The sequence below is a fragment of the Electrophorus electricus genome, chromosome 8 (genome assembly GCF_041902795.1).
Source record: "Electrophorus electricus isolate QZ-2024a chromosome 8, ASM4190279v1, whole genome shotgun sequence".
Taxonomy (NCBI): domain Eukaryota; kingdom Metazoa; phylum Chordata; class Actinopteri; order Gymnotiformes; family Gymnotidae; genus Electrophorus; species Electrophorus electricus.
Genome location: NC_137504.1, coordinates 6048842 through 6063361, shown reverse-complemented (window position 1 = coordinate 6063361; position 14520 = coordinate 6048842).

Genomic DNA, 14520 nt, shown 5'->3' with positions numbered 1-14520 from the left:
ACCCAGATGTGATCTATACAAATGCAATGCTAGTACACTCAGTAAATATGAATAAATCACTAAATTAGATCATTTTCCCAGAGAATCTAGTTCAAGCCAAACATTGTTTTAAATCACAGTTTGCCTGGACACAGAGTGGCTTACCCAATCAGAAGGGTAAATGACCCTGGCTCTGCCCTGGACCCACCATTAGTTAGAGGAAAATGTTTTTTAAATACATTGTTCCACAATCCTTTCTGTGTCTCTAGCAGACCTTTTGCACTAATGTAGGAGATTGTGAGGTACGATGCGTCTCTCAGGGAAAAATCAATAGAGGAACATTGAGAAAAATCTCAGCACACTCCCTCCCCTCTCCAGTGCCTTCACACCTTGACAGGTCTTAATACTTGATTGTGCTCTACCACTACCCCATTAAATGCATCTCATAGAGTCAAGCTGTAAATGCTAAGTGTTCACTAAGGAAGGCCGTTACTCATGCCTGGCTGGATTTTGGATAAGAATATGTTCATTCTCACGACTGAATGAATCAACTTAATTGTGAATCCTAGCTCAGCTGCTGCTGGCATTAGGTTCAATGTAGGGTATGATTAGTCTAATACATGCTATTTTAAGTTTAATATCTTATGCATACTTACATCTTCATATATATATATATATATATATATATATATATGTGTGTGTGTGTGTGTGTGTGTGTGCGTGCGTGTGTGTGTGTGTGTGTGCGCGCGTATACTATATTGGTGAGCAACTTATAAAAACACATTTCCCAATTTCCAATTAGACAATTTAGTCTCCATTCAGATTAAAACTAGTTAACATATTAAAACTGATAGCCAGTGGCTGAATACCCAATTTTCTGTAGCAAGATGCAACTGCCTATAACATGCACTTTCACTGACACTGGGTACAGTCAGGCCTGACTGGAAAAAATGAATTACAAAGAGTGTACATGGTTCAAATGAAAGGGCTGAGCACATGGCTGCCGCAAGGATAAATAATCCAATCAGACGTGTGTGCTCAGCCTCCACGGGTCTGCTCAGCCAACTTCTCATACTGGACCATGGCAGGAACCAAAGGACACGCTGTAACACACTATGGCCCCAAACTGGCAAACGAAGATCAACACTTCAATTATCCATCATTCCATAGAGCACACAAAGCCATTTTGCCACAGTGAAATTCTTGAATGCATGGTAAAGTTTAAATACTGTTAATTCACTGTAAAAATGTAGTTTTATGAAATCAGTTGCACATTATTTATATTAAACTTATGTAAGCAGTTTACAGCTTAGAATTAAACTTAGATCAAAGTGAAAAATGTAACTATTTGCATAATCATTTCAGCAGTGCACACCACATAAAGCAGAATATTTTTTCCAAACAGTGTGTACTATCCCATGTGTGGGAATTCCAGCACTTTGGCTCTGGAATATAGGATATAGTCTTGTTCTCATTGTTCTGAACTATGAGGATCCAGCAAGAGGAAACATAACACCAACTCATTTGTAGCTCTGCCTGATTAACATAGCTTAATGAAACAGGCTATAATTAGGCCGCATTGATTTTTTCCCCCCTTTTTGATTGAGCTACGATGGAGTCCGAACTTCTCTGAGCAGAGAGTTGATTGATTTGCGGTAAGATTCCGAGCTATTCAGTTTGAGAAATAATTATGTTCTTATTTAATTATCACTAGTTTCCTCTTTACAACTGAGCCTTTATTGCATATTTTGGTCTCTTTTTTGATGTGAAAATCTTTAGCTTTGAAATTGGTTGAATAACCATTCTTAATAAAAACAAACACTGTAGATATCTCATGAAACAAATCATCAGTGTTCAGATGCTGCCATAAAACCCACAGACCACTGTGAAGGTTTCATTATAATTAACTATAAATTTGCCAGCTTTTGCTTTGGGATATCATAGAATGGATTTTTCATAATATTAAAGGCTAGAGAAACAGACCAGTATAAAATTATCCAGTTTTAGGAGCATGGCCATAAATAGTTGCCTGTAGTCTTCTGTGATGTGAGACACATTTCTTCTTTTATTGACAGAGTGGCAGAATTTCACCTTGGATGTGAGGTGTGTGTGTGGTTCACTGTTCCAGGCATTTCACCCTTTGCCGTGATTGCTTTTGTTTTCAGGTCACCTCCTATCTATCGCTTCAACTTTTCCAATTTGTCAGGACTTGTTATATGAAGACAAAGGCCTGCTCACGTGGAGACACAGACAAGCAGCTCTGTGGAAATATACATAAAGCCATAAAGGGGAAAAGCAACAAAGCAACTGATTTAGAGTGTTACTCTTTCATGGCTTCTGAGCAATGGGTATCTTACCCTGAACAGATTCCATAAAATTCACTCTGCAAGTTCATCAAATAAATAATGAAATAAAGGCTGCGGTCCATTAATAGAAAATTATCCAGGCTCATGATTAATTGCATTAAACTTATGAAAGTGTGTTTTTGTACAAATCAAGGGGAGGAAATGATGGATGAGAATGCATGATGAATGAAGAAAGCATCTGAACTAAATTGAAAGTGTACTCATCCGTTCTCTCTTCACAACTAATGATAAATTGAGCATGTCACACTGAACAATACATGTAGAGGTTTAAACCTAATCCACACTTGAAAGCAGGAAAGGACAAAGGCAGGTAGTTTCTTGCACAACATTTGAAGTGTAAATTATGTTAGATGGGCAGTTTTGAATTTTTTTGGCATGCTTTTTCCTATAATTTTTTAAAGGTAATGTATATGGAGTTTACTTTAAATAAGAAACATTTCAACTTGTCTTCATATGTATAAATACTTGCAGCTATATTTATGATTACATAGCTAGGTACGAGTATCTATCTGCCACAACCTACATGTATTTATGAGTATGTATTTTCAGGTCTTGTTATATATACAAATAAAATATTTGTAACAAACATAAATATTGTATATAAAATATTTGTATATAGGAAAAGAATGGTATAAAACCCTGTCTCATGAATCCTCACTAGGTAGTCTAATGAATCCTGTGTTTGCTCTTTCCTTACACACAGAATGCTCCATCAGCCTGTATGGGTGCATTCTGTGTAATCTAGATGACAGTTTTATTTTACTATAGCTGGTCTTCTGGGAATGGTAGGATTATGACAGACTCTAAGTACTGACCAGATACACATTCATAAATGGTTTGATACATTTATTATTTATAAGGAACTTCTAGCTAATGGGCTATTCTGGGCTTAATCTCTGTTTATCTTAACTGTAGCAAACTGCAAAATTTGTTGATTCAGAAATGGGAACTTTTACTGAAATTGACAGTTCGCTACAATTGCAGTAGCTACAGCTCAAATTACATTTAATCTTTCTTTGATATATTTGATATGTTCACTTGAATTTAAATGGATATCTATGTTCTGATGTTTGGTGGTTCTCTAGTGAAAGGAAAACTTTATGAAAAAAAAGAAAGAAAAAAATAAGATCAAGCACTTTGTTTGTTGAAAAATTGTACTAATTGACAAGCTGCCAAAGTTACAGATGATCAAATTCATATTAAGCTTTCATCTGGCCCTGTTCCAGGCCACCGTGTGTGCTGTAAATAATATTGCCATCTGTGAGGTGCCGACAGTTGGGAAATAAGAAGTCACATGAAAATAATTAATGTAGAGAAGATAAAGGAAGTGGTGTCTTCATAAACACTCCCGTTCATTGTGAGTTGATTTTCCTTTTCTTAATGCGGTCCACCTAGAATGACTCTCACATGTTAATACTATATGAACTGCTCATTCTGCTATTAAAGAAATTGAGGATTTGTCACTATTGCCAAATTAGTCTATTGCGCATATATAAGGACTGTTTAGTTAATGATAGCTTCCTATGATAGTTAATGAGGTATAATAACAAATTTGGTGATGATTTTTAATTTGAACGTATGTTCACACACTAGACAGCCTATGTATTTTTTTTCTCTGCTGCATAGTCAAGAGCAATGCTTTCTGGGACATCATGGGAAACTCATAATGGCAGTCACACTGTCTACATATCATATCAGGGCCAACAGCAAGCGATGCAAGTGATATTGAAATGCACTGTTCAATTTCATTTTCTCCAAAGAGGGGGAAAAAAATAGAAGCCAAAAATATCAGCTCACTGGAGCAGCACGTTACAAGTTCACACAGAAATGAATATTTTCTTTAATTTCTCTGCTTGCAGTGGGCTTTGAGCCCCAAGACAATGTTGATGGATGATGTTTTAATGCTGCTGAATGTTATTTTTACTGAACAGGGAAAACTATAAATTTTTACTTCATTGCCAATGATCGTGCCCTATGCATAAAAGTGTGGCGGGCCTGCGTTGCCCATGACTAATCGCCTCTCGCAGCAGATGTTACTTTGCAGAAACCAATTCTTCAGATAAGATTTGCAGAAGATTAATTGTCTACAGCTGTTTCATGGCCCAGTGCAATCTTAATACATTTATGATAAGTTTAAAAGCTCGCTAGACGCAACACACGCTCCCAAGTGAGACAGCAGGGAGAAAGGGAGGCTTTATTCCTACATCTGGATTCACCTCCTCCATCATATTCATTATTGCCTTTATGCAAGGCGATGGGGGCTGCACGGATTATTATTGTGCAAGGTGCGGGAATGTTCAAGCTCTCAACCCTTCCCTTTATCCTCTCTTTCTTTCTCGCCAGCCCATATTTTCTCTCCTTTTTTTTCCAGGAAGGAATTATTCAGATCTGTGCAAATGAGTTGTTTCCATTTCTTGCCCCTCTGGGTGGAAATTGAAAGTGACCCGGTGTGACCCTCCTCTATTAATCGTGGCAAATTGCAGCAAATGCACAATCCAGACCAGGCTGATGGTACAGGGTCCCCCCAATGAGCCCTTAATGAGGGAGATATGACCCAGCTGGCTTCTCTCACTTGCACTAGTTAAGAACAATCACAATGTTACGACCCAAACCAGGGGTCTTATCAAGTGGCTTTACATTTTTTCTATTGACGACTAATCATTTCCCTTGGCCTGGTCATATGCCAAATGTTCCACATGTGCAGGGTGTTATTTAAAGAGGCCTTTGTGGTTCCTGGCACAGTTCAACAGAGCAGCAGTGGTGAGAAGAGCACAACAGATCCCCCGAGGAGTCTGTGTATTTTTCATCACATTACTGTAATAATCTCAGTAAAACCTCTTGGCTGAATCCTTTTCTTCTTTATAATGGGATCCTTCTACATACATGCCAGCCAAAAAACTAATTATGTTTTGCATTCCTGACATTGTCATATGGATCCACCATATGCGATATGGTCAATATGATAACTGTCCATGATAGTTAAGGAGTTCCTAATGACGATATAATGCAGCTAATACAACATGCAATGGTTTATTTTAGGTGACCTTGGTAACACGTTATAGGTGTATATAAAACTACAACATGCTCCCACCTCACCAACAGATCTTGTAGATAACATTGGTCAATAAAGATATTGCTTCCTGTAAGAAAACCTGTTTATTATATATTTTTGGACATTGAATTCTGAATTCTTTCTGAGGAAAGTGGATTCCCTCTATGTTGGCAGAGTACTGGACACTGAAGAGGGATGTTCCTGAGGCAAGATATAGGCAAAGTCATACACTGTAGATTTTAGAAGTGTGATTTTATGAAACGATTAATTATTTATGAATAAGCAAAAATGAATTGCCCTGTCACTTAAAAACTGATAGAGACCAATAGAGCATTTTTAAACACAAATTCTAAAAAGTACTATAAGGTCCATCTATTTTGTTTTGTGAAACAAAAAGAAGGTCAAATAGTCTTGCGCAGTATAATCCGCAGTATAGTTGTGACACCTAAGAGAAAGTCAGCCCCACAGGTCTGACCCTAGGGCACATTTACAGTATGTGCCTAATATAATTTGAAGAAAGTACCCATGGAGTCAGCATGGGGATATCCAGCGAGTAGCCATGTAGGTCTCATGATAACCATCATAGGACTTCTGGCTCCTGGTTATTGCTCCCCAGAACATTAAAGAGCAATAAAGCCCAACTGTGTATTAACTGACAGGTAGGCCATAAATAACACTAGCTAACCTTGGCTAGTGCTTTGATTCAAAGCCACCTTGTGCATTGAACACGACTTAATATTGTGTAATAAAACAAAACCTTCACTTCATAAATTTGCATGATTTATATGAGGAACATTAAATTAATATAACATTATGAATATGCAAATACATGAAACTGATGTAGCTCCTTAATGTTCATTTGTTCTAATATGACATGTACTTAAGTAGTGATTGGTTGCTTTTTCTTTCTCTCCTTTATCTACAGGAAAAAGAAATAATCAAGTTAATGAACTTAATTATGTGGCTTCTGCACAAAGTTTGCATCTCATTTCAGCCAGTGGTTTTCCTTACAATTAAACAATTTTAGTGTGATGTATAGCATACAATATTATATATCTGATAGCTTAGTACTCTGAATTAATTCAAAATTCTTTTTAGTAAAAATGATGTTTTTTTTAACCTGTCTATAAAGAGGTTAAAAGTGTTTTGTTTTTTTTCTGCACATGGACATTTGGAAATGATGACCCATTCTATGCAGCATGTTCAACACAGTTATTATCCACAGGCATCTGCGTCTTCTGAGCAGTGGTGCTGGGGATGACAGGAATGTGCTTCCTTGCTGCATCTTCCATCATCATTCCGCTCCAGCACCCCATTCCGCCAGCACACCTTCCTGCCCTGCGCATGAACAGATAGCTGTCACGTATGAAAAATAGGATGCCTCCTTAACAAATGTCTCATTCTCTGCAGATTATTTACTTTTAATGGGCGGGGGATGAGAAAAGCACTTAATATGTGGTCGCGAGGGCCATGATGTATGGGGTCACCGGAGCTGTGGTGGCACCACAGTTTGCTCTTTTCTAATAAATCTATCAAGACCTGGAGATTTTGTGTGGCTTATAACAAATTGCGTTATAAAATCCCTATTCCTCTCACAAAAGAACTGCTCAATGCCACTAATGTCTAATACATTGTGCTTGTAACTACCACTGGGTCATTCACTTTAGCTACGTGGTGTTAAAGACAATTAAAATTGAATTCATAACTGATAGTTAAATTTATGAGTGCTCCCATCAAATGTATTTTTAAATCTGCTAATGTATTTTCATTTTCATTTTAATTTAGAAAAAAGCCCAGCTGCTAAAGTCAGGACTGACTTTATGGATGGACTGTATCTGAGCCCAGTATGATGATGTTTTTTAGAGATTGTTTGTGACTTGTTGCATAACTTACTTGCCCTTGTTATGTCATTGTAGCATTATGACTGCAGAATAACATCGTAATGTATTTAGCTCATAGATTATGAGTTAATACCTTCTATTATTCAGCCTTCAAATGTTTGATGATTAACGTGTGGAAATTTTCAGTTATGTTATTAATATCCTGAATGATGGTAATATCAAACATGGTAATATCAAGTCCCACATAAAAACAATGAGATGACTTCTATCATTTGTCTTATTTAAATAACAAATGATAACACTTTATTTCAATTCATAAAGAGATTCATTTTCCTCAGATTTTGAGTACTGACTAATCAGAGTAATTTCACCAGAGCTTAATCAAAACCCCCCAAATCTGCCATCAATCTTGCTAAAAGAGCTCTAGTAGATGGTTTGCAATTTAAATGTGTATCCCCTTTTATCTTTTTCTCTAACCCTCCCAAATGATCCACATTTTTGTGGGACATTATTCATCTCAGACATGTCACTGCTAATTGTACTGGATGTAATATAAGATCCAACGAGTGCTTTCAGTGTTAACACAGATGCACAAATAATTTTGGTGTGTTTTGTTTCACTGATGACAGTGAAAATTGCTTTTCTTCTCTAGGGCATTTTTTTGTATAATATTGTCCTATAAAATATAACCTAATCAGGACAGTGACATTTTAAGGGGAAAGTTGACTAGTGAGATAACACTCACAGCTGGAACTTTGATCTATCCAACTTTTAAATCATGTTTAGGCAATACTGTTTGACAAGAAGAGAACTTCCAAGTGAACAATAGAACTTTGTCTGCTCTTCAGGGTTTCTGTGTTTGTGCACACGTGCATGTGCTCCTAAGGCCCAGAGTGTGCACAGTGAAACAGGTTACACTTCTGAAGTAATGACAGTAGTGAACTTACTCCACTGGGGACCTGAGTGGTGACTGTGGAGACCTACTCAGAAGTCTGCTGGCCTGAGAAACCCCCCAGGCAAGGTGTAAGGAATGAAACAAATGTGCAGTGAGAGACAGCAAGCTGCTTTGCCAGTGTTTGTGTTTGGAAGGTGAAATGAACAGGGAGGCTCATCACTGGGGACTGGAGACTGCTGCCACTTGTTGATGGGGAGGGTGAAGATGAATCACTAGATTATGCGCAGGGCCATGCTCTCTGTAAATGACAAAAGGGGCATTGGCTGACATATGCAGCCACTTTCTCATCATCCTTTTAATAACCTGTAATACTGTAGCGGGGGATTTTTGCCATCATGAATCTGATTGATGGCCTTGCCCACAGAACACCACAAGAGCAAAGTAAATTGACCAAACAGCTAAACACATAAATTATTAAAAAAGGCGGGGCTTGCCTCCAGCCCCTTGGGAGCAAGAAGAGCAAATGGCCTTTATTTAAGATCATCCCATTTCCAAGAGCAATTTATAGTCTATTGACTCGAGACAGTTTCTTTTCAGGTGCGGAAATTGTCTTACATTGCACATGAGATGCTGACACCGGATTTGGAGGCCATCACAAGAGCAAACATCACATTACAAATCCCCTGTTCAGGTTGCCAGATTTACCATCTTCACCTATCGACGAAGGCAATGCAGCCCCTCTTTCTCCTTTCCTGGTCATGCCAAGTCAAACAATTCCAATAACTGCGGGGAGAAGCAATGTTTTTTGAAAACTTGTTGTGTCGACACCAGCTAAGGAGAATTTTCCCATTATCTTCCTGCCTCTGGTGTTTTGACAAGAGAAAATCCTTCACTGCCACTCAAGTCTATCAATGTCAGGAGAGGGCTTAGTAGCAGCCCTATATATTTGGATTAAACAGTCAAAGTCATTATACAAAATGTTACTGACCTTTTAAGAAACAAGTTTAATAGGTTTTTGTCATCTCTTCTCACTGAGTCTGCATCAAGCACAAACTGCATCTCTCCTTATAAACTCTTCACAGGATTTTCTCCAAATGAAATCCAACTGTTTATGTTTGGCATTATTTTTTATCTGGAATTGTTGCCATGCACAGAGAAAGAAAAAAGAAGAATGAAACAAGACTAATCAAAGACTAGGACTACAAATGGGGATGGCGATTAGGATTCCAAGAAAGGCCACTAATTTTACGCTCGCTTGGCAAGCTTGATAAAGCCTGACTTTTCTGGTTTGGCTGAGTTTATGATTTGCTGAAGTGGAAAATGAAAAGAAGTAACAAACATGAATATTTTAATGTGATTATAAACTTGAATCTTATTTCAAAACAGAAAAAAAAATGCATTATTGATTATTAAAGTGCACAAAAAATATTTTGTGATTTATTGGCTGTATCATATACTTGTATGTGAATGTGTTTTTAACAGGTCGTCAAAAGTTGGTATTATGAATATCATCCAAAACCCGTGAGACAATATTTATCATAACTCCTTAACACTTCAAATGTGTAAAAATCCAGAGGTATTACACAAGGTATCTCGTCTCCTGAGAACAGGCGGACCATCCAGCTAGCTGTCTGTGATGTGTATAGATTCTCTCACCTGCCTGCTGTCAGAACCGGCACAGTTATTCACCATCTCATCAGCACTTAGCTTTCTTCCAATTTCAGGCCCAGGGAAGTTACAGCTTTTTGTACAAGCGCCTGCTGTAATTGAATTTGCCACAGAAATGGCGGGCTGGAAAATTTCATTTTCTTCCCCTATCGCCCGTGTATGAGTGCAGGGAAGCTGAAGCAGACAGGCACCTCCCCTCTCTAAACTTATCTTATCTCACCCCCATCTCCCCATTACGGTCAATCTTTCTCTCTCTCTGTGTCTCAGCAGAAGACAGTCTTACCCAGCCTGTCTCTCTGTCTCCTTCCTCAATCCCTCTGTGTGTCTGCAGGGCACGTTGTCCCTCAGAGGGACAGTCTGGATCCCCCTCTCTCACCCTTCCCTTCTGCCGCGACCAAATCCTTGTCCTCTGATAATCTCCGTGAACGTGGGGGCTTGTCACTGCGGCTATTTTCCCCTAAATGCCTTCTACAAATAATGGTTTTCAGAATGAGCATTAACAGGCTTGATTACACGAAATGGCCCTTTTAATTTACAGCGGGATTCTATTGATCACAGGAGTGCAGATTAAAGCGTTCAATGAAGCCAGTGATGAGGTATTAACCATCTGAAGCCCCCCAGGGGAGCAAAGGGAGCAGGAGGCAGGCCAGCCTGGCCAGCCTGTGTACTGTTATTCCCCCGTAATGAAGTGCCTCTATGCGGCGGCATGAAGCACAGTCAGGAAAAATAGATTGAAGATGATGAGCTCTTCAAAGTCATTTCTTGCTCTCTCATTCCCCCTCATGCCCTGCTCCTCCTGCCATTCTTCTGAGCTACTTCTTTGCCAAAATGCCCAGGATTTACTTAGCTGGACCAATGCAATTTTTATGACCTTATTGCTTTTTTACCATGGTAATAGTTTTGAATCAATTTATCAATCTGCAGGAACCATCAGGCATGTTGCCCTCAAAGATCAAGTCCAGGTCATTCCATCAATTCACTGAGGTGCACTGAGATGGAAGGTGAGGAGAAAAAAAGACCCCCATCCTCCCCTCCCTGCCTCAGCTATAGTCTCCTATAAAAGGGCATGCTCAAGCTGTCTCAGATGACATGCTGCTACAGGGTTGACTTTATCCCTCTCTGGCCTTTGTCATAATCATCACAAAACTGTTGTAGCACAGGGTTGTTGTTTATCTGCTTTTAGAAACTAATGCAAAAAGAAAGTGCAAGACACAGTCCCATTGAACTCTATATAGTAAGCAACATTTCAGAAGAGCTGAGCTATATTTTAAAATAACCTTTGCAACATTCTGTTTCATGAACCAGTTGATTTAAAATATTTTCTAGTGCATTTGGTCATTTTTTTAAAACTGCATTGGTCCCCGAAGATTTATCTGATTTGTTTGAAAGTCTTTTAATTTGGTAGCATTCCCTTGATGTCCTTTGTTTAGCTTGAACAAATGCCAATTAATGTTCCATTTCCCCAGTCGAATGGGAGCTGAGCTCCCTAATGCAATTGTGATGAATGATCTGAACGGCCTACTGTACATCGAGTAATGGTAATGCAATAATGTGATAATGACAGAATAGCTTTTAGGGCCCGGCTTTTAAAATAAGATGCATTTATCAGTGGTTTAATTTCAAAAGCCTGTATCAGTACAGTGCATGTAACAACTGCTTTATGTTAGATTTTACAAAGCTGTGGATAACCTATAATGTATCCAATATAAACACATAAATAAACACAAAAAGAAAGACTAATGTTGTTTTAGAATAACTATCTGAGTTTCTGTGACTTTGTACTCATTGTTTAAAGTGTAAAATTATGTATACTATTCATACTAATCTCAACATGTTTAGTGAAACAAGTTCAACAGAATAGACATGTATTTGCATGAAACTGAAAAGAAGGTGGTTGTGTATGAGGATCTGCCCTTCATGCTCCCTTGGCCTTTCTCTCGCTGCACCATGGGGCAATAAGTCTCCGGGAGCCCCAGCAAATCGGATCCTAATGAGCCTCTTTAAGGCTGTTTGAATTTCTAATGAATAACTTGAGGCACAAAAATAAACACATTGCTATTGATCATGCCATGAAGATTTAGGATAATCTAATAAGTGGGGCCAGTATTTGGCTTGAGTCTGGGTGCCTGGCACTCCAGCCACAGGGTGCTATTGTGTCTGTGTCTGTTTTTACTGTACGCATTATTTCACCAGATCAAATCCAGATCTAATATCTGAAGCTACTCACTTTATGAGGTACCTACAGTGGAATATTTGCATCCTTACAGTTTATTACATTAGATTATGTGATGGTAAAAGACTTATGGCAATAGTAGGCTAATAGTAGTAATATAAACTGTTTTGTTTGCATGCATGTATATTCTTTTAAATGACAAAAGACAAATAATGATTAGGTATAATTTAAAGGATTTAGATAGAGAATACATTTATTTTGTGCTCTAGCTAGATTTTCACGGTGTCTCTTAACAGAAATATACATTCGAATATTTATTTTGATTGAAGTGCAAAAAGAAAATGTAAACAAAAATAAAGAAAACAGTTAATGAATTTTTAAAAAATCCAGTGAAAAATAACCTAACAGTACCATTAATAATGGAAGCAATAATAATAAAATGGTAATAAAATGTCTACATTTTGTAGTCAGCCTAAAAGCTACCCTATCTCTAATACAATAACCTTATTATCATGAAGTTATTTTCACAGACCTTTAGGTTTATCTAAGCCAGCTCTCGTCACACTTATAATAAATTATTACATTTAATACAGCATGTTGCTTAAACAAATCACACCATTTTAACACCTCTAATTTCAATGCAATAGTTATTTTTTAATTTATAGGAATGAAATATTATATGTTCAGGACAGACATAGCTATTGTATGAATCCACTCTTTTTCTTTTGTGCAGGGCACATTTTTAGGTACAAATTAAATGTAGTTTTTAAACTTATTTTGGGATGGTACAAAACAGCATATTGTCCCTTTCATTGCAAAACCAACACCAAGCATCATACGGATATGCCTGGTCTCCGTTATTCACATTTTGTCTTCTCTTTTTTTGGTGTTACATTTTCCCTTTGTTGCTAAAATATGAGACATTACTTTTAATTTAGAAATGGTACTTATGGGAATTAAGTACAATTAAATGTTAAGAGTTAAATGTTAATGTAAGAGTTAAATGTAAAATTATTTTCTACAGTTAGGACTTTGAATTCATACTTGATCACCTCAATGAAACCACTTTAGCAGGTCGCCATGTCCCCTATTAATTCTTACTTAATGTATTGAAATGTTATGCAACATGCTTAAGTAATAGATGAGTGCAGTCATGGGTGAGGTACAGGATTGATTATTCGATGACACTATCCGGTAGTTTTTAACTCATCCCTTTAAAGTAGTGCTATCTGCCCCCTGGAGTATAGAGCCTTGCAATGGTAATGGGTCTTTAGGGCCTGCTGTAATGAATATTTAAAATGTATCTTACATGCAACTGTGTCAAGGGCACTTTGTTAAATGTTATATTAGCATCACTCATACAAACTTAGTTTCATTTGAACATTCTTTACATCTATGTCATCGTTGCAGAATTTTTTTTTTTTTTAAAAAAAGCATTTTGGTTAAAGTCTAGATTTAACTAATCAGTTCCTAAGGGTTAGTTATAGAGAGTTATAGAGACTAAAGATGATCAGCTATAGTACAATTGCACATTGCATTCATAAACTTTTCATCCTTTGCCATGGCTTCCACTAATGAAGATTTTTTCAAATGGCAATAAATTTACAATCCAAAGCCTCCTGGCTGGATAATGCCTACAGTAACTTAATGTTTACCGTGATGCATTCTAAATGGCCTGGGAGAGACATCCATCTTTCTCTGATAGCTGCATGGCAATGCTGCACTTCCGAAGTGCAAGGGCTGTGTGTGGGCCAATAATGGGGTCACGGTAGTGTATTCCTGATTCCGTGGGGAATGTGCCTGTAGCCAGAGCCCTCTGTGAGTCTTGACCTACAACGTTCCAAGAAAGAGGTCCAGTATGCAGTGGCTATTATTATACTATAGTACCCCTATCTCTCTCCCCTTGGAGGTTAGCCTTAAAATGAACATTAAGCAAATAGCTAATGGAATTTAGGGGTATAATAATATAGGCATATAGTGAGACAATTCTATTAACAAGATATAAATCATGTTGAGTGTGAGGTAAGTGTTTTTTAATTGATTGATGGAAAAGACGATCCATAGGTTTTCTGAAGACTAACAGCCATTTACCGTCTCCTCTGTAGTAAAAGAGGCAAAAAGGGAAAGATAAGGAAATTACACTGTGCAGGGGATAAATTATTCAGAGAAGATAATCATTTTGTGCTGACATTACTAATGTGAAGAAGCATTTAATCTCCCCTTGCAAAACCTGCTCCTTTGGGACAGAGGACTTGGGTGAAGGTTTTTATAAAGATTAAAGCCTCGTCCTCCTCACTGGGCTTCATTACATTGAGCCTTCTGTATTCTAATCACTGCAGGTGGTGGAGAAAGTGCAGGGAAAGTGGAGTTTCTGAGAACACTCCTAAACTCATAAACTCATAAAACATTAAACTTCTAAATGCAAATTCTCCCTGCTACAAAGTAAGGGCAACCCATTTCAGTTGTCTATTGTCTTTATCGAAATAACAGGATACTGTGTTTACATTTTGTTAGCATTGAATTTCCCCAGGAACTTGGGTATTCAT